At 34.4% G+C, this 22,728-nt stretch overlaps 1 long non-coding RNA gene across 1 annotated transcript in view; it reads right to left on the bottom strand.

The window, feature by feature from the left end:
• Nucleotides 1-3,613: 3,613 nt before the first annotated feature.
• LOC125754306 (uncharacterized) overlaps nucleotides 3,614-22,728 on the bottom strand; it is a 73,070-nt gene continuing 53,955 nt past the window's right edge. The window contains exon 3 of the long non-coding RNA XR_007408211.1: nucleotides 3,614-5,517. This is a non-coding gene — a long non-coding RNA (uncharacterized LOC125754306). The remainder of the gene's footprint in view (nucleotides 5,518-22,728) is intronic.

Raw genomic sequence — 22,728 nt, 5'->3', positions numbered from 1 at the left:
TCTTCAAGTCATTAAATTGATTTCCCATGCTGCACTAGAAAGTCCATCTTTTTTATTCAGTATACTTACTCAAAGGTGAATCTCATTTGGAAACACCTTCCAGACATACAACAATGATTGTGCACTCCATGGCCAGCAAGTGACACTTAAAATTAAGTGTCACTATTACTATTCTAAATGGCAAAATTGTCTGGAAAATGACCCCAAACTACTAAAATGAATGTACCAAATATCCCCAAGAGAAGATCACCAATGACTAGACATTTACTTGTTTACTGACTACAACCAATGAATATTTTATGATAAAAATTATGAACAATGTCTTTAATGAAAAGTTAGGCTAGTATCCAATTCCACGACTATGCTGATTATGTTGTTTATTCCATGTTTAAATTCATAACTAATCTGTTGTTTTGAGTATATTTATTAAAGTCCATGTGATATTCTATTCAAACACATTGAACATCGGCATTCCAATAGAATCATTAAACTCTTACTTTTTTGGTACCTTTAGTAAACTGTAATGTCATATTTTGAATCTAAATGGTAATCAAAACACTGTAAATGATGTGACTTAGTTTATTAAATGTGCTAATTGATTTTGAAAACTGAATATGATAACTGATAAGACTATGCAAATGTAAAACATTAAACATGATTTGAAAACAAAAAGATACCCAAATCTGTTAAAAAATATTATTTACGAATGTAGATGTTACATCGTGAAATATTTTTATGTGTAATACCACTACATAAAAACTATTTTATAACTATGTTTTTTTTAATATTTTTTTCTTTATTTATTTATGATAGTCACACAGAGAGAGAGAGAGAGAGAGGCAGAGACACAGGCAGAGGGAGAAGCAGGCTCCATGCAGCGGGAGCCCGACTTGGGATTTGATCCCGGGTCTCCAGGATCGTGCCCTGGGCCAAAGGCAGGTACCAAACCACTGCGCCACCCAGGGATCCCCATGTTTTTTTAAATTTTATTAAGAATTTTCTATTGTTAGAATAAAATGAGTTCAGAAATATTATGCAATCAAAAGAAAAAAAACAAATAAACAGAAGGTTAGACTTGTAAATATAACTGTTCTTAATAAAGGATGGTTAAAAATGGTCTCTGTGTTCCTTTAAATTTTATATTTTCTTTAGGCTTTGCCCATTTTACTTCATATTTGATACTAATATGCCCACTCTCATATATTTGCTATATTCCTTATCATCTGCAACCCCAAAGTGGACATAGGTCCCGTTTTGTTCACAGAAACAATGCTGTTTGTTCAAAAGGTCATCCTAAACTAAAAGACAACCTACATAATGGGAGAAGATATTTGCAAATGACGTATCAGATAAAGGGATAGTTTCCAAGATCTATAAAGAACTTATTAAACTCAACAGCAAAGAAACAAACAATCCAATCATGAAATGGGCAAAAGACATGAACAGAAATCTCACAGAGGAAGACATAGACATGGCCAACATGCACATGAGAAAATGCTCTGCATCACTTGCCATCAGGGAAATACAAATCAAAACCACAATGAGATACCACCAGTGAGAATGGGGAAAATTAACAAGGCAGGAAACAACAAATGTTGGAGAGGATGCGGAGAAAAGGGAACCCTCTTACATTGTTGGTGGGAATGTGAACTGGTGCAGCCACTCTGGAAAACTGTGTGGACGTTCCTCAAAGAGTTAAAAATAGACCTGCCCTACGACCCAGCAATTGCACTGCTGGGGATTTACTCCAAAGATACAGATGCAATGAAACGCTGGGACACCTGCACCCTGATGTTTCTAGCAGCAATGGCCACAATAGCCAAACTGTGGAAGGAGCCTTGGTGTCCAATGAAAGATGAATGGATAAAGAAGATGTGGTCTATGTATACAATGGAATATTACTCAGCCATTAGAAATGACAAATACCCACCATTTGCTTCAACATGGATGGAACTGGAAGGTATTATGCTGAGTGAAATAAGTCAATCGGAGAAGGACAAACATTATATGGTCTCATTCATTTGGGGAATATAAATAATAGTGAAAGGGAATATAAGGGAAGGGAGAAGAAATGGGTAGGAAATATCAGAAAGGGAGACAGAACATGAAGACTCCTAACCCTGGGAAATGAACTAGGGGTGGTGGAAGGAGAGGAGGGTGGGTGGTGGGGGTGAATGGGTGATGGTCACTGAGGGGGGGCACTTGATGGGATGAGCACTGGGTGTTATTCTTTATGTTGGCAAATTGAACACCAATAAAACAATAAATTTATTAAAAAAATAAAATAAATAAAATTGAAAACAAAAAACAAAAAGGTCATCCTATTTTTCTTCTGAACATAGAAGATGATATTACCCTGCTTCTTTATATCTGGAGAGGACATGTAAGTAATTGTAGCCAATATAATACAGAAGTACAACACATAAGGATTAATGCCTTTTCCACATCTGATATTTGATGAGAAACAAAACTCCCAAACACAATCTTCACTCTTCCTCTTCCATAGTGACTCTGAAGGTCACACATTGTGGGCACAATACCCAAATGAAAGAATTTTAGATGGCGAGGTCACTCTGTGGAAGACAGCCATCTCAACTAGGAATATCTACCTTGGAAACTGCATAAATGAGAAACTTCTTGTTAATCCACTGACATTTTGGAATTGCTGTAATGTAATGTATTTACTTGTAATGCTAAGCTGGCTTAATTTTTTTTTTTAAGATTTTATTTATTTATTCCTGAGAGACAAAGAGAGAGGCAGAGACATAGGCAGAGAGAGAAGCAGGCTCCATGCAGGGGACTCCACGTGGGACTTGGTCCTGGATCTCCAGGATCATGCCCTGGGCCGAAGGCAGGCACCAAACCACTGAGCCACTCAAGCGTCCCAGCTTAAATATATTGAAAAAACAAAAACAAAAACAAAAAACTAAAACCTAAGTGTTAAATAGTTTTGGTGAATATTGAATACACACTGTCTACCCCATTTGAAACATTGACATTTTGGCTGTTGGCCTCATATACACTGTCCTATTCAAGAGGAAGTCTAGGAAATCTCTATTATTGTCAAGAAAAAAAAAAGGCTGGGACATTTTCACATGCAAATATCTTGATTCTTTAGTTCCTGATAATGGGATTGCTTGCATAAGCTATAAAACAACTTCTACCAACTACTCAGAATTTCCTTTTACATAAATGATGCCATATAGGGAGAGAGATAATGAGTTAGTCTCCTGTTGCCTATCATTGAGGCTCCCCCTTTCTCTGTTTTCATTTCTGATTTCTTCCAAGATAGGTGAAGCCATGCATTTCACTTTTAGATAAGACAGTTAACTTCATCCCTATAAGTAACATAGAATAATATACTCTTGCTAATATCATACATGTTCCAAGGGTTATAGATATACTGAAGTGACTTGTTTTATCACAAATCATTTTGTAAGGTAACTCCAAATATTATAAGTAAAATAGAACATTCAGCATAGTTCTCTCAGGAGTAGTTAGGAAAAGTCAAGTAATTTGGTATCTTTGTATACATTATCAAATAAAATATTTTGGTAACTCAGACTCAAACATAAAATATCAAAAGACTATTAAAAAGATTAACATACACTACTGAGTATGTAAAATATTTACTATATTCCATAAAACAACTTCAAGAGTGAGAGATACAGGTTATTATATTGCAACCATGGTATTAATCAGCAATTAAATGTAATGGTTTTCTCTATCAATTTTAAAAGCAACACAGGTGCCCTTTAAACTAATTTGTGCACTTAAACCTCAAATACTGGAAAATATTTCTTTAGCCAAAAAACCCAGAAGTTCAGATTCTTATAATAGACTCCCATGAATATATGGTCTCAATAGAACAAATCATTATTTTTGCTGCTTCCATGTACAGAAGGGGCAAATAGAAGCAGACCAGTGATAAAACAACATAATTTACGCAGAGATAGTAGAGACATTCTTTTTATAGTTATGTTCTGTGTAATCCTATTTTTATTATTTTGCTAAAAATAATCACTCTGATATCTTTTCACTTTCTATTTTTCCCAAGTGCTCCTTGGACGTAATCCTCTAAATTCTCTTGTACAAATTTCAGTTGGAAGAGAAATTGATTCAGAAGGGTGATAAATATGGAAAAGTTATTTCAATAAAAACTGTACACCTAAGATATTTTTAAATAATTTCCCTGTTTGCTGAATGTTTGTGTTCTATAAAGTAGCATCTCTAGTCTAGAAGATTTAATGACTTTCTGATGCTTTTTCCACAATCCAAGAAGTCTGAAAAAGGCCTCTATCAATGCAATATAGATGAATTGAGCTGAAGATAACCAGGTATCAGAAGAAAATAAAATAATTATGTTCCATTTTTTCCTTATGTATCCCTTCTAGGGTATAGCCACAGTAAATTTTGGAAAACTAAAAATAGGACCCATCCCTATATGGAAGTTAAAACATCTTAACAGCCAATCACCAATTTGTATCTCATTTCCCAAATCTACATTTCTTTTTTCATTTCCAATGTTATTTCCTCTGTCAAGTTTTCATTATTTTTTCCTTAACCCTGTTTTAGAGTCTGGATTTCCTGCAACTAATTTCTGTATTCCATTCCATCATCTCAAATGCTAGTTTCTACAGAAAGAATTATTTTCTTCAAAATCCGTATAGATCATGTCATAGCCCAGGTAATTCCAGAGTGCCTATTGAATAATGGAGATATTTTAGTTTTACATTGAAAAACCCTTCAGAATATGCCCACCTCTTTAACGTCCTAACTTTTCTCCTTACAAACTTGAAGTTTCAGCCAAGCAAATTTCAAGCACCTGCCGGAATACTCCACATCCTTTAGAAACTCTATGTCTTTATACATGCTTCTATCTTTCTAAAAGATTTATTTATTTATTTATTTATTTGTTGATTTATTTATTTGAGAGAGAAAGAGAGAGAACGAGAGAGAGAGAACACATGCACACAAATGGGGGACAGGGCAGAGGGAGAAAGAGAAAAAGTATTTCAAACAGACTCCATGCTGAGCAGGGAGCCAGACACAGGCCCAATCCCACAATCCTGAAATCACTACCTGAGCAGAAATCAAGAGGCAGACCCTAATTGAACTGAGCCACCCAGGTATCCCTCCTTCTATCTTTTAATAAGTATTCCCACTTTTTAGATGGTTATATTTCAATTCCTTTTCTAAGACCCCAAAGGAACACTATTTCTCTTTAGGTTAAGTCACCTAGAAAATTGACATATTTTTCCTTCTGTATTCTTATAGGACTTTGTTCATGTCCTATAATTTACCTGTTGGAGTCATGCTAAAGTTTGTTGAAATTAATATATCATTTAATTGACTCTTTTGGCAAATGTTTGGTGAGAAATTTGATATCTCCACTAAGATTTTGCAAATTCCTGGAAATACAGGTTCATATAATCCCTTCTTGCTCAGTGAACAATCCTGGTTGAATTCTGAAGAGCAGGTTTCTTTTTTGCCATAGCAGTACCGTACCTGCATTTTCTGTAAAAAAAAAAAAAAAAAAATCAATTTAGGAGTACGGTCATCTTTACTTCTGTTTCACCAAAACACCACTGATATAAGGTAAGTGAACTTCAAATAAGTCTGAAGTGGATCAAACTTCTTCATTGCTTTAGTTCCTTTATGATTTCTGTTCTGTCCCTGAAATTACCAGGTGTATCACACTCACACATAGAATACACACACACACACACACACACACACAATATATAGCAAGTAATCTCATCATAATTATTCTCTAGATGAAAATAAAATTTGTCGTCTGCTCTGCAATTTCAGTGTAGCTTATCATGTTACAAATTTAAATAGAAAGCAACTATGACAGAGAAGAATGATATTTTAGTAGGAATGGAGCTTTTGGATGCTAAATATGGTTTTAAATAGATTTTCCCTACAGATACATTTCTGTAAGAGGCTTTTATTGGTGGTCATTCAACTAACATTGAATTTAAATACCTTAGATATTTAGACCATGTTGTATTCTTTTATTTTTTATTTTTTGACCATGTTGTATTCTTTGAAAACCTAGCAAGAAGTAAAATTCCTTGCATATATGAGGCATAAAAGAGACATTTATTGACTCAATAGAGAGAAATGAACAATCCTTTCAATTTATATTTCCTTTCTAGATAAATGAGATTAACTATTCTTGAAAACATTATATCGAAATCAATAAAGACTTTCTATCTAAAGAAATGGTTATGAATAATGGGCTTGAACTATTTAAAGATTAGATATTTTCCTAAAATCTATAGTTCATGCAGAATCTGAGAAGTGCTCACAATAGTAACAATTTACTCAGCAGATGGATCTGTATTCCTAGCACTAAAATTGTTGTGTCTGGAAATCAAAATTCTGGTTCATTTTCCATGTTATTACATGACTTGTAACAACACATTAAAGCTTGATAAAAATTGGTATTTTATTACATTAAATATTTAATATTTTCACATTTAAAAAATCTATGCAGAAATTACACTTCTACTGATACGGTAAATAGATACTGTGTATATTAGAATTCAATTTGTAATGCTTTTTCTTTTTAATGTTTTTAAAGATTTATTTTGGAGTAAGCAAGAGAGGATGAATGGGGGTAGGGGCAAAGGTGGAAAGGAGAGGATCTCATGGAGACTCCCTGCTGAGTGCGGAGCTCAACACAGCACTGGACTCAGTCCTTCAACCCTGAGATCAGGACATAAGCTGAAATCAAGAGCTGGCTACTCAACTGACAGAGCCACCTAGGTACCCCAATTTGTATTGCTTTTTAAAGCTTGCTACAAAGTAAGGCATGATGAGATAAATGAATAGAGATAGAAGACAAAGGCTGGTTAACAGTTAACCAAACAATATCATATCCTAAGTAGAGAAAATTGCAAATTATCCTCAAGGCAATATGATAAATCCAAAAGAAAAAACCCAAGCATGCTTGCATCAGCAGTTCTTCTACATAATAGACCAGGCTGATTGCTTTTAAGATCACAGGTGACAAAATTCACTCAGCTAGTTTCTAATTGCTTTTTAGTGCCTCATTCTTAAATACCAACAGAGTCAAGGATCATCACATATTTGAATAAGGAAATTAGATAAAGCAAATTAAAAGAAAATAATTCATTGTAAAATTGTAAAAAGGAAATATGAAAAGTAATAGTCATTATGATCAGACAAGTGATAAAATTTATGATGCCACACTTGGTTCCTAGACAGGTTTTAAAAGCATAAGCAGAATTATAATTGTATTAACTGAAGTATTAACTTAGCTCTGTTTTGTTCCCTACTTATGTTTTAATGCACCTCACCTCTTAATCTCATGCATAATCAATCACTGACTTTGCCCTTTTATCCTTAATCTCTGTTTACTTACTGATTGTAGAAACCTAATGGAGACTGGAGGATAACATTTGTCTTGACATATCTAATCATACCAAGTCTCAAATAGTGCCTCAGTACCCACAATAATGGTTGCCTCTAGATTGTTTCAAGGCCTCCTGCCTTCAAGGTTTCAAAAAACTCCTTACTATCCTCTCATGCATATAAACTGTCCCTAGACTCAACAAGGCCAGGCAGCTTTGAGATGATCCCCTGTCTTCTTACTGAGCTGCCTTTTTGATAATAAATTTTCTTGGCTTCAAAACCAGTGTCTCAGAGATTGGTTTACTGTGCATTGGGTGCATGGACATGTCTGAGTTTGGTAACCATTAGAGTATCCATGAATCAAGAAACATACCATAAAAAATTTTGAGAAATTATAGTAGAAATGAAAAACTAACAACTGGGATATAAGGCTAAGAAATCTCTAAGAAAAGAACAAAAAAGAGTAAGATTTAAAATAGGAGAAAGCACATAAGAAACTAGAAAAAATTGAAAAGAGGAAATTACAGAGCAGAGAAAATAATTAAAGAAATATTTTAAAACCCTTCCCTGAATGGAAGGATGCAAACTGTATTGCAAAGGACCATTTAAGACCCATGCAAATGAAAGGGAAAACAATAATCTTTAACAGGCATATGATATTTCAAAATGTATAATTTTTCTCTTCGTCTTTTACAAGTTTTGAAGAATGAAATCAAATACACAACAAGGGGGCCTGGGTGACTCTGTCAGTTAACCCTCAGATTCTTGATTTCAGATTAGGTCAGGATCTCAAGGTCATGAAAACAGCTCCAGGAGCCCTGCATCCAGCTCCATGCTTGGCTTGGAGCCTGCTCAGAAACCTCTTTCCATCACTCTCTGTCCTCCCCAACTCCCACCACTCTCTTTCTTTCTCAAAAAAAAAAAAAAAAAAAAAAAAAAAAAGACAAAGCAAAACACATTTCATAGAAAAGATCAGGAATAAAACTACAGAGCACTTCTAAACACTATTCAGAAACTGTATTAGAAAAAGCTCTTTAAATTCTGACATAACAAAATTTTGGGTCCAAAATTCTATACCCAAACTCCCAGGAAGTGAGAAGATAAGCATATTTTTACATCAGAAGGATTTCAAAATAATGAGTTCCTATGCATCTGCTTTTAGAAATCTTTAGGAGTATGTGCTACATCTAAGCAGGAGATTAACACAGAAGGAAGATATTGGATTGTGGGAAAGGGATCTTATGCAAGGGCACAATGACAGGAAGTCTCAGAGCTGAAGGGTCCTTGCAAACCGTTGACTTTGCAACAGGCCTAAAAAGTAACCAGTCAAGACTGGACCATGTCAAAGGCCTCAAAAGAGACTTTTTCAAGAAGATGAAATTTTAAAAATAAGTTACTGAACTTATGGAGTAGAGTTTAACATTATTGGAAGAGAGCTGAAAGTTAAACCAGTGCAGAACAAAAATGAAGTAAAATGTATAAATATACTACATATGTTAGTGAGAGGGAAAATAAGAGTTCTAATAAAAGAAATATTAGTATAATATACTGCATGGCTCAGCTCTGAATAATATTTAAATAGTCATAATGTGTGGATTTTAATATACTTTTTAATATGATTTGTTTTCATATGCTTTTAGTATGTTTTTAAAGCACTGGTTTTATTTCAAATATAAATTTAATAGCATTTTCTTATATTTTTTATACAGTCAAAATATTGACAGGATAAGGCAGTAGGAAGTGGTTATAAATGTGGAAAGATACAGAGTTTAGAGACTGTAAGAGCTAAATCCTCACCTTCCAAAATGTAATATCAATAAATAATGTCAAAAATAGGAAAGAATATAAACATGCATTCAAAAATAAGGATATAAAAAGCAAACCTTCAGCTTAAAGAATGGAAAATGTCAGTGGTATGCACTATATATTAACATTTGTTGTAGGACTTTTCATTTAAAAAATGGGTGTATAACAAAAATTCTTACACATTCAGGAAACTCATCACCTCTAAGCAGTTTATGGTGAGGGAAGACAGGTAAGAACATAAAGGTATATTTCTATATATTGCTTTTAGAAACTGAAATATCTTTCAAGGACACAACTCTGCTCTACCATGACATTTGGTACCAGAAGTCATTCAGTACCAGAAGACATCTGCCATCCCCTACAACTGTACTATTAGAATGTAAAACTATTTGACAATTTTCCCCAAAAAGACTAAGAAAAAAGAAACACTCCATTAGTCTTAATTCCATGTGTTGAAGATTCAAATACATTTACACAATTCACTAAAAATAAAAATTAATACATTAAGAATTAATGTAACAATTAACCAATTGTTACAAAGTATTAAGAATATTTATGAGTTTTAACTTCAAGATTATGGTATTTTGTTCTCTGAAAGTCTTATGTAAATATGAATTTGCTTTCTATTTAAATGTTTACTTTTTTACTTACCTTCTAAAATATTTTCAGAAAACACAGAATGGATTTCTAATGAGTTAGTTTTTGTCATTTCTTTATGTACCATTTCTCACAACATTTAATGGAGTAGGCATAACATCAAATATAAATCTCTCCTAAAAAATGGGTATTTTACTATCTTAACAGAACTTTAAAATAGATGTACCTCTGATTTCTGGCCTGGCACTTACAGAGCTTCAAAAGTAACCCCTAAAAAGTAAGAAGCTGAACTGACAAATCAACAAATCTTCCGAGATCCACAAGAAAGGTGAGGTTAGTGGGCAAACTTTTGCTCCCAAAATTGGATAGTCAGACAGGTGGATACAGAGAATCACAATTTGCAGGAAGAGAAACTCATGAGAAGAAACCTACAGAAACCAGTCATCACAAAGGAAAACCTAAAAAACAACTGACAATTTCTGGAGACTGAAGGTGACAAATGTGAGAGTTAAAATTTCCAGGGGACCAGGGGACTCCACATTTCTGTGAGTTTTACCCATCAGAGCTTTATGAGGTGGCCCTCACAGTGAAAACTGGAGAAGAGTCCCTCATGCTTCTGGCAGAGGGAGAGGAAAAGGAATCCTTTTGAAACACAGCATTCAATTCTTCTTAAAAAGGCCTCCCCTCAGGAGAAGCTATTTAACTCACTGGGGTTTTATCAGAGGCTACTGATCTAGAGGAAGGGAAATATCCAATTCAGGCCCTGTTAGCCTTGTATATGAGAAGATTCCAGTCTCTTCCAGCTATCCAGTCCCACCTAAGGTTGAGGAGAACAACTCTGAAAGGCTCTTGTGAATTCACATTCCAGAAGCACATGTTCATCAAACGACTGATTTCTAATCATAGACCTATAGACAGATTCCTATCCTCCTATACCTTACGACTCCATTACCAAAGTCCTATTTATAGTAAATCATCTTATCCAATATATCATATCTGGCTATCAAGAAAAAAATTACAAAGAAAATTACAAAAAAAATACAAAATGGGTGAAAGTTGTCAAGAGATACAAACTACTAGTTTATAAATTAAGTAAATCCTGTGGATGTAAGCTATGGCTTGATAACTACAGTTAAGAATACCATATTGTATGTTGGAAAGTTGCTAAGAGTATATCTTAAACGTTCTTAGCTAAACAAGTTAAATTTGTAAGTATGTTTGGTGATCAATGCTAACATTGTGGTAATTATTTCACAATACAAAAATGAATTTTAAAAATAAAAATATATAAGGCATAATAAAAAGGCAGTTTGAAGAACTAGAGCAAGCATCAGGACCAGATCCAGAGGTGGCAAAGGTGTTGAAAATATCAGACTGAGCATTTAAAACAACTTAGCATCTACTGGATAAAACACAGAACATACCAGAACAAATGGACAATATAAGCAGGGAGGTAAATAATCTAAAGAAAAAGAAAATGCTAGAGATCAAAAACAAGGTAATACAAGTGAATAATGTCTTTGATAGACTTTGTAGTACACTAGACATGGCTGAGTGAAGAATCTCTGAGCTTGAGAAGATCTCAATAGGAACCTCCAAACAAAGCAAGGAGAAAAAAAGATGATGAACAACAGAACAGAAGATTTATGGGACAGCTACAAAAAGTGTAACATATGCAAAATTAAAATGCCAGAAAGAGAAGGAACAAGAAGAAATATTGAAAAAAATGACTGAGAATTTCCCCCAAATGAATGTTGGACACCTGAACACAGTTCCAGGACACTAACAGCACTAAGCAGAATAAATGTCAAAGAATCAAACATAAAACCCCACACAACCACTACAGCTAGAGGTATCATTGTCAAACTATAGAAGATCAAAGTAAAAGAAATAATTCTGAAATGAACCAAAGGGATAAAGAGACCTAATGAGGAGCTAGGAGATTCTAGGCTTCTGCATGGAGCCTGCTTCTCCCTCTGCTTGTGCCTCTGCCTCTCTCTCTGTGTCTCTCGTGAATAAATAAGTAAAATCTTAAGAAAAGAAAAGAAAATGAAATGTGAAATTAAAACCACAAAAGGAAGAAAAAAAAGTAAAAGACAAAGGTAGGAACAAACAAGAGTGCACAATAGAAAATAATAATATGGTAAATATTAATTCAACTATATCACCTTGAACATTAGTGGTCTATATACACCAATTAAAACAGACTGTCAGTGAATCAAAAAACATTACCTATATATTTATGTTGTCTGCAAGAAACTCCCTTTATAAAGACAAAAAGATTATTAAAGTAAATGGATAGAGAAATGTATACTACTCTAACCATAGCTTTCCAACCAAAAGAAAGCAGGTATAGCTGTATTAGTTTCAAACAGAGTAGATTTCAGAGCAGGGCAAGTTATCAGGGATAAATAAGGGCATTCCATACTGATAAAGGGGTCAATTATCCAAAAAAATATAACAATGCATTTTTTTAAAAGATTTTATTTATTCATTCATGAGAGACACAGAGAGAGGCAGAGTCATAGGCAGAGTCATAGGCAGAGGGAGAAGCAGGCTCCTCACAGGGAGCCCGATGTGGGACTAGATCTCTGGACCCTAGGATCATGCCCTAAGCCAAAGGCAGAAGCTCAACTGTGAGCCACCCACAAATTCCAAAATAATAATCCTTAATGTGTAAGCACCTAACATCAGAGCATCAAAATATGGGAGGCAAAAACTGATGGAAAGATGAATCCACTCTAATAGTTGGAGACTTCAAAATCTCTGTATTAGAAATGGACAGATGCAAGAAGCCGAAAAACATCAGACAGGACCTAATTGAACTCAATACCACCATCAAACAATGGAACATAATTGGCATCTAGAGATGACTTTATCCAAAACAACAGAATACACATTATTTTCAAGCTCACATGGAACATTCACCAAGATAGAGCACATTCTGGGTCATAGGACACACTTTAACAAATTTAAAAGGATAGAAGTCATACAACATATACTCAGACTACAAAGGGATCAACCTAGAAATTGGTAAAAGAAACATAGCTAGAAAATTCCAAAATACATAGAGATTCCATAATACACTTTCCAAATAAAAGATGGCCATAGAAATTAGAAAAACTAAAAAATATTTAAAGCTAAATTAAAATATACTCCAGGTTTTGTATGTAAGTGTTGAATCACACCTGAATCTAACATTGCAGGGTATGTTAAATGACTGGCATTTAAATAAAAATGTAAAGAAAACTAAATAAATAAAAAGAGCTTCTTCAAGGGTGGAAAAAGAAAAAAAAAAATTTGTGGGATATGTGAAGCAGTGCTTATAGCAAAGTTTATAATGTTGAATGAACTTATATTAGAAGATAAATAGAAAAATTAGTTATCTAAACCTTTAATTTAGGAGACTAGGAAAAATAAATTAAATTCAAAGTAAGTAGTATGAGGGGGATCCCTGGGTAGCTCAGCAGTTTAGTGTCTGCCTTTGGCCCAGGGAGTGATCCTGGAGTCCTGGGATTGAGCCCTACATCAGACTCCCTGCATGCCTCCACCTCTGCCTGTGTCTCTGCCTCCCTCTCTCTGTGTGTCTCTCATAAATAAATATATAACATCTTTTAAAAAAAATCAAAGTAAGTAGAATGAAAATAAGAGTGGAAATAAATGAAATGGGAAACAGGAAATCAATAGAGAAAGTCAACTGAAACAAAACCTGGTCCTCTGAGATTAATGAAAGTGATTAACCTCTAGCCAGGCTGACAAAGAAAAAAAAAAAAAAAGGGAGAGGACACAAAAGGGAGAGGACACAAATTAGTATCCGAAATGAAGGAAGAGACATCAGCACAGATCCAAAGGACATTGAAAGGAAAATGAAAGAATAGTATGAACAACACTATGCCCACAAATTGATAACCTAGATGAAATGGACCAATCCCTTGAAAGACACAAGCTGCCAAAACATACACAAGGAGAAACAGATATGTCAACAGGCCTAAATATATATTAAATTGAAATAATTAACAGAAATGTCAGCCCGAATGGGTAATTCTACAAAATGATTAAAGATGAAGTCCTATCAACTTTCTAGAATCTCTCTCAAAAGATAGAAGCTGAGGGAATACTTCCAGATACATTCTCTAAGACCAGCATTACCAAAGCCTATCAAAACCAGACATTACAGAAGCACTCTACTCACAAGTTCCCTCTCCTGTCTCTCAGTGGTGCTGAAAGCTCTGGACCAAAGGACTTTGCCTCTTTTCAGTGGGTCCCCAAGTAATGCCCCGTCCATGTGAACACTGCCATTCATGCAAATCAGAAAGTAGTCCTTAGGGACAGCCTGCTCTCAAAAATCAGAATATATTGGAATTACATTCCGGTTCTCTTCCACCCTGCCCTTGTCCCGGGGGAAAAATCAGGGGCTGAAAGTCTTCTTGCTGTTATGCCACACTGTATTGAAAAGAAGGCCTCTGGATAGTATACTTTCCAACTGGGTGTTCATGCATCTGGCTTTTTACTTGCCTGAGATACAGAAACCTCTTGAGTTTATAGATTTCTTATAAAGGCAATTGGTCCATGTATTATGAAGTCCTGTGCTCCTTATGGGAGAAAGCTGAGGGCTTCTATTCCACAACCTTACTGATGTGAGCTTTTTAAAGGAATTTAGTATGTATTCAACTGGTACTAATTTGCTAGTATACTTTCAAGGATTTAAACTTTCATATATTATCTTAAAATTTAAGTCAGTATTTTAAATAGGGTAAAATTGTGCAACTTTTCAAGTGTCCATTATGTAAGCATTTATCTCTCTTACATGCATTATTTCCTGGTATGAAAAGCTATAAAATTACATTGTCCCAGAGAAATCTGCAACTGACTACAACTGAAGCACACTGGTTCTAACTTATTTTGGTTCTAGATCCCTTTATACTTTGAAATGCAACAAAAATAAATGCTATTTTTAAAATTAAATGTATTTACCAAAACAAAAAAAAATTAAAACTACTATCTGGCTTGATACATATGTTGAGTTTTTCTACTAGTTATATATTCAAACTGTCACAACGTGGTTTTTATTGAACTATCTAAAAAAAAAAAAAAATGCCAGGCTTCTACAGGTATGTAGTTGGAAAAACAAAGTGTAACTTAGTAGCCTTTCCAAACAATTGAAGATATTCTTTAGATACCTTATCAAAACCCAAAGTGTTATTTCCTTCAAAATTCATTTTAATGTGGAATTTGAAATCATATAAACATTTTGGATATTACATTAGTAAAAATTCATGGAGATATGTCTTATAATTTGAAGGGAATTTTACCTATGAGTGATTCTAGCCTTGCAGTGACAAAGACTTATGTGCTCTCAAGGTCCCCAGAGCATTTTGAGAACCATTTGTCCTAGCTTATGCCTGAAACAAGTGCTCTCTCCCTCTCTACCTAAATTGAGATAATAAAGACTATATAACTTGAAAGTTTGCTTTATTCATGAGTCATATGAAACCATTTCTCTCATCATGAGATAATCCTTTATAATGGGGTTATAGGCTACATAAATGGCTAAATTCTAGACCTAAAAAGATACAGGGGATGTTAAGTAAGTCAGAGAAAGACAAATACCATATGATTTCACTCACATGTGGAGTTTAAGAAACAAAACAGATGAACATAGGGGAAAGGGGAAAAAACAGGGAGGCAAACTACAAGAGACTCTTAACTATAGAGAACAAACTGAGGGTTGCTAGAAGGGAGTGGGAGGATGGATGAAATAGTTGATAGGGATTAAGGAGGGCACTTGTGAGGAGCACTGAGTGTTATATGTAAGTGATGAATCACTAATCTACTCTTAAAACCAATATCGCACTATATGCTAACTAACTAGAATTTAAATAGAAACCTAAAAATAAATAAATACTTACTGGGAGTATTTAACCATTTCCCTATTGTTGGAAATTTAGTTTCTTTGTTTAAATATCATACATAAGAGGCAAATTTTAGCCAGACTCCAGTTAATTCATGAACGGGGAAAATAAACACGATGGGAATGGGGAGTAGAAAAAGAAGTGCTTTCATATAGATTACTAATGAAATGCAAATTATTGCATTTGAATCTCCTGGTCATAAAATAAAGAAATATCTACCTCAGTCTCATAGATTTTATATTACAAATTAAATTAGAGACTCTGCACAAACTAGGTTTTAGTTGTAATCTGAAGATAGGAATATGGTATCACAAAAGTAGACAATAGGGGATCCCTGGGTGGCTCAGTGGTTTGACATTTGCCTTTGCCTCAGAGTGTGATCCTGGAGTCCCAGGATCCAGTCCCATATCGGGCTTCCTGCATGGAGCCTGCTTCTCCTTCTGCCTGTGTCTCTGCCTCTCTCTCTGTCTCTGTCTCTCATGAATAAATAAAATCTTCTTCTACATTCAAGGTTGGGCAAACAGATAAAAGCATAATAAGGTTTCTGGGCCCACAAGAAGATGGCTTAGAAGAACACCTACTTTTGTCATTATTATTCCACAAATTTAGTTCTAAATTTTTACAAGACAATGATAGCTGTTATGCTATAGTCAATTGATTTAAAATATTTTAATAAAGATAATAGGATGTTACAGTTAAGCACACTACAAGGGTCTGAGCTATTGACCAAGACTTCTCTAATTAGCATGATGAATATTAGCAATGAGTTTTCATTAGTAAAATTAATACTAACCAAAGTCAGAATTGTATGTTCACTGTTAAAATGAGAGGCATTCAAGATATATTAGTTGTATAAAGTATCATAGAAAAATGCTCCATCCCCATTTTAATGGGGTATAAGCACCCACCCAGCTGGCCCCATAACTTCTACTTTAAGAATCTTTTAACCCATTGTATAAGGCTCTGGTTGCATAATACCAACAGTAAGACTGACCAAATCTTCCTGCCTCTGAAGTACTGTTATGTCCCCCTAGGGGGTTGCAATGCTTAAGAGATGGGGATCATGGATTCACTTCAAATCTACAGAATTCTTTTTTTAACCTACAGAAAAATTTCTCCTGATGAGATTACCCCTTCCAAAACTCTTGGTAGCTAACTTTATTTACTACAAAGAACCTAAGCGTTACGCATGACTAAGCGTAGGTCTCTTTCCAGCTATAGCTGTATGAATTTGGTAAACCTTTAGTAACCACTATTGGAAATAAAAACAATCTACCTAACTACCAAAACACTAAAAATAAATTATACAAAGCATAATTCATGTAGCAAAGTCTAAATTAAAAATCCAGAAGCCACATACAGAACACAAAAAGCATAAAATTTAGATACAGAAGATACATTAAATATCAACTATTATGTATTTTGTATGTTATTTAATCTGTATTGTGTACTTGAAATTTGCTAAGAGGATAGGTCTTAAATCTTTACAACAGTCACACACACAATGATAACTATGTAGAAGTGATGGATAAATTATTAGTTTGGTTGTAGTGATCTTTTCACAGTGTGAAATATATGTATACATATATCATATATCAAATATATCAACATATATCAAAATATGTTGTATACTTTAAATATACACAACTTTTAAATGTCAAAGATCTCAATAAAGTTAAAAATGTTATGTCATCTTAATTTTCAAGTATGGCTTTACTATTAAGTATTAATCTAAAAGTGTATTATATTAAATTATGTAAATAAAGTAAGCATTGCAATACTTATTAGAAAAAGGTAAAAGTTTATACAGAAACTAAAATTATGTAGGAGTAAAAGAAAAGCTAAAGAATCAATAAAAAAAGTAACACTTCAAGAGAATTGAAATAAAGTAACTTCCAAATACAATTTTACATAAATTACAGTCAATAGGTAAAGTTTAAAGTTGTGGAATTCAAGCCAATAATACATTAGAAAGATGTCTGGGAAGATGTAGAATCAGGCAGTTGGTACCACAATTTTTTGTTATATTCAGAAACCATGTCAATTTTCTCTTAAATCTTATAGGTGAACTAGAGAATATTTTTTTATTAGTTTTTATTATCCTCAATTACTACAGCTAACTCAGAAACACCTTCAGAAACCCTGACAAACTAGTACATATAAGGAAGAAAACTAAAGAAAATCATATTTATCTAGTAATAAATGCTATTTCCTCCTACTGCTATGATTGCATTAATACCTTTTCCCATGTACAGCATTTAAATTAAACTGTCTAAATTATAGTCTAATTTACAGAAGAAGTTCAGCTGGAGAAATATCTTCAATCTCTTTTAAGATCAAATTAGCTAAATATTAAAATATGAATGTAAAATTATGGGTAATGAGAATATATTATATCTTATAACATTTCTATTCACATATAGTCATTCTAAGGTATCCAAATGACTAATATGGGTGAAAAACTGTATGGTCACTTGAGTGCTAGAGAAAAGTAATGGATTTCATTAACTAGCTATGTCAAAGAGAGATATAAATATATATGATGTAGTATATTTATTCACTGTACAGAGCATTTAATGGGGGCTTTTTTAAAATTAAGTAGTTTCACAAAAGAAGCATGGAAAGTGATATGAGAGTGTGTTTATGCAGTAAAATTTTATTATTTATTTATTTTTTTAATTTATTTACGATAGACACAGAGAGAAAGGGGGGCAGAGACACAGGCAGAGGGAGAAGCAGGCTCCATGCCGGGAGCCCGATGTAGGACTCGATCCCAGGTCTCCAGGATAGTGCCCTGGGCCAAAGGCAGGCGCCAAACCGCTGAGCCACCCAGGGATCCCCTGCAGTAACATTTTAAAAAGTGTTACCTCATTGGTAAAAATACTTGAAAACAAAAAATTCAAATAAAATTTAAAATATTTTACATTTAAATAGATTTCAGAAACCTAATTTCTTTAAATTATGATGTTATATAAACTAATGTTTATATCCTGACCTTTATTTACTTGCAAAGATCTTTCAGCAGAGTAGGAGTGACATATTAAAACAGCAACTGTAAGACAGCAAACAGTAGCACTGACTTCTTTGTTCTAAACAACTATCTTCTCAAGAGATCATCCAAGTCCTGCAGGGCTACAGAGTGAATTGCAATCTCTGTAATAAAGGTCTCACTCAAGATACAAGCAACATGACAGTGTATGATTAAGTAATCCAGTTTTCCTATTGAAGTTCTTACAAATTTTAGTTATATCAAGAAAAGCAAATAATTATAAAATGAGACATGTTAACAAGCTCATAATATTTGGAATGAGGCATATGATCGTGTTAAATTGTAAGATTGCTATAGAAGGTATTACAGGGAGTCAAGATTATAATTGTGGATTATAAAATTGGAAATGTAAAACTAATTTTTCTGTTACATCCTTCAAACATTTTCTTATTGTTAAATACATATTTTAATATATCTACCACTATAAACAAATTAAAATTTGTTTATAATATTCATTTAAACAAATTATAATAATTTGTTTATAATATGCTACAGTATTTATACCCTTAATAGAAGTACATCTAAAATCTGCTGTGTGAAGTTTTTGAGTTAATCTTCTTTGTAAAACAGTATTTTATTATTCATGCAATGTTTCTGTTTTTCATTCAACAAAAAATTTATTAAGTGTTTAACATGTGCCAGGCAACATGTTAGGTGCTAGAAGTATTAACAATAATATGCTGTCTTTGTTTCTAGTTGTCTAAACTATTCAGAATAGTAAGTAGGATAGGTAACAGATAATACAGTGCTTTGGTAAAAATGTGCACAGGGCAGTATGGTAACAAGCTCAAAGTGCTGATCACACCAAGCCCAGTTGCAAGGATGAGGGGAGAGGCAAGGAAAAAGGGCAGTATTAAGTAGTCTTCACCAAGGAGAAATCCAATTATTAATATAAGATCAGGGTTAGCTGGCTTCTAGAGTGGCCTGTTGAAGCCACTGTAAAACATGATTCTTTCTAGAACCTAGGTTAGAGACTGCAGGTTGCAACATGCAAGGACAGAATCATATAACAAAGGTAAGGAGAATATATGAATAAAAGAAAATTGCACAGTGTCCATAAAATATGAACAAATGTCAAAAATATAATGGGTTAGAATACTATTGAACAATAAAAAAGAAAGAGGTCAGGAATGCTGCTAAATATCTTGCAATGCACAGGATAGCCTCCTACAACAACAAGTTATTTAGCTCAAAATATCAGTGGCTGAGGTGAGAGGCTGGTCTTAAGAGGCAAGCAGAGGCCCAAAGGGTTAAGGGGTCAAGCCAAAGAATTTGGCATTCCACTTAAGAATAGCATTGAAACATGGGATTCAGTGTGGGATTGGCATGATGAGATCTGAATTTTAGATAGATCGCTTTCAGTGTAGCACATTGAAAGTCCTACAGAAATCAAAGTGGTGATGTTCAAGAGGCAACTGAAGATAAGATCATGACACTCAGAAGAGACTGGAACTGTAGGCAGGCAGCAGGGTGCATAAGGCAGTGTACATGGGAAGGCCTAGCTTAAGAGGAGTAGAACGTCAGACAAGAAGGCAGAGCTCAAGAGACACTAACAAGCCCAGGAAATAGAACTTATGAAGGAGGCTAAGACAGTGGCTAGAAAGTTGAGGAGAAAACCAAAACAGAACAAGACTGTGTGGTATTACCAAAGTCAAAGTAGATTGTTTCACAGAGGCCGACGTTCTGCACAGAATTCGAGTAATATGAAGACCGGGAGTTATCCAATGAATTTAGCAACAGGGAGGTTAAGGGAGATGATGGTAAGACCGGGTTCAGTGGTGTGTTGGGGACAGAAGTCAGGTGTAGTGGGGATGGAAGTCAGAGGAAATGGGAAGTAAGAAAGTTTTGAGGCTGTGACATGGGAGGCTGTGAGGTTAAGAGACTCATGTGAGACGTGGCTGTGACAGGGAGGGAGGAGATCAGTGAGAGCTGGAAGGCGATGTGGGGTCAACACATTTAAATGCTGAGTGGAAGCATCAGTAGACAAAGCTTATCAGAAATATAAAATAGGGAAATGAAAATGTCAAGATTTTCAGGAAGGACAGAAGTTATCACTCGACCTGGGTTGAAGGACACTCGTTCACTGGGAAAGCTGAAAGCTTCAGATTGGGGATCTCCTCAAGGTTCTGCCACCAAAACCACAAACTCGTTAGTCTGTACCCATCCCTTTGTCCTTCACTCCTGTTTTTTTGCAGAAGTGTCCTTCATGCAATGGTTTTGATGAGATTTTAGAAAACTCTTTAATGCATTAGAAATGCTGGCCAGGAGAACTGAAAACAAAATATATGGTGTTCAGGGACCTGGGTTTCAATTCATCCTCTGTCACATTCTGGCTCTAGAACCTTGGGCAATAATTTTGACTTCTCTGAGACTTATTTTGGGGTTAATAATAAAATAGTATTCTAGTGCATCAATGGTTTTGTACAAACAGAGCTAAAAAGTTGTAAGTACAATGACAAATATCTGTAAATTGAATTTTCTTATTGGGAATATCCATTTGCCTCCAGGACATAGTGAACTTTCCATTATGAAACTCTGTCAAAAACAGTATTGGGAAGCCAATAGAGGTCTTGCATCATTTTTAACAAAATACAGCAATCTCTGATTTATCAGTTGAGGTTTATTCCCCCAGAAGCACAAGGGCAAAAAGATGCTTTCCTGTACAAAATTGATGGATTTTGTTTAAAAAAGATAAAAGCTTAAAACCACACCAACAAACAAACAAACCCTTTTAAAACAAGTCTTATTAGGCCAAGAAGTTTGCAAGACCAATTTAGCAAATTTAATGACAGATTTTGTGCTTGGAGATAAAGAAGAATGAGTTATTGGCAAACTGTCTATACTTGACATTTTTGTTTTGGCATAATATCACTGAGATAGAAAAGTGATTATTCTCACTCCTCTTGGCCAACAGGAACAGCCACATGTTTACAATTAAGGCTGATCTCTTCAGAGTATTTTATGAATCCATGAATGTCCATGTTCTAAATTGTAACTCTCATGTCAAAATTTCGAATGTCATAGAGTCACAAACTGAACTAGCAAAATGTTTAAAGTAACTTTTAATTCACAATATTTAGGTTGACTTGCATTTGAATATCTAAATTTTTCTGATACAGATAACCAATGTTTTTGCATTCCTGATGACATAAGGTTGAGCGTTGGAACTGTCTGGTCTACAGTTCAAGTTATTGTTGGTCAGATATGAATAACTTGCTAAAAACTGAACAGTATGTCTCACAAACATAAAAAAAAGCATTATAATTATGTTTTAGTTTTACTGTTAAAATGTTGGAGAACACAAATGCTAAGTGATTCATCAACACTGAACTATGATTAAGCCATATGGAAAAGTAACACTTAGAAAATATTTCGGTAATATCCCCAAGTTTATATTTTCCTCCTATATTTAAAGCCCTGGTGAATTTCTGTTTTTTAAGATTTTATTTATTTATTCATGAGAGACACAGAGAAAGAGTCAGAGACATGGGCAGAGGGAGAAGCAGTCTCCCCACAGGGAGCCCGATGCAGGACTTGATCCCAGGACTCCAGGATCATGCCCTGAGCCTAAGGCAGACGCTCAACCACTGAGCTACCCAGGTATCCTCCTGGTGAATGAAAGTAATTGTTTACCTACGGGGCTTTCTTGAAAAAGACACCAAGATTCATAAGAAAGTGGCATTAAAAAAATCATCTTTTTAATAGATGGGAAGAAGTAAGAACTAATCTTACTAATTACTTCACTTCCTCTCTTTGGTATTTTTAATAATAGCATTGCTAATTCCAGTGATTATGGAGACAAGGTCTAGGGCAGTGGCAGGGACAGTGAATAAATGATAATAAGTGTCTAGGTTTGGTATTTATGAGCTGGATTATCGAATGCGAGAAGACAAGGTAAATAAATGCAGAAAAGATGAGGCCATTTATTGGTTTAGATTGCAGAGTGGGTGATGGTTGAACAAATTCATGAAGAGAAGC

The sequence above is a fragment of the Canis lupus genome, chromosome 34 (assembly GCF_003254725.2).
Source record: "Canis lupus dingo isolate Sandy chromosome 34, ASM325472v2, whole genome shotgun sequence".
Classification (NCBI taxonomy): domain Eukaryota; kingdom Metazoa; phylum Chordata; class Mammalia; order Carnivora; family Canidae; genus Canis; species Canis lupus.
Note: the sequence above shows the minus strand (reverse complement) of the source record. Positions and strands in the feature narration are given on the sequence as shown.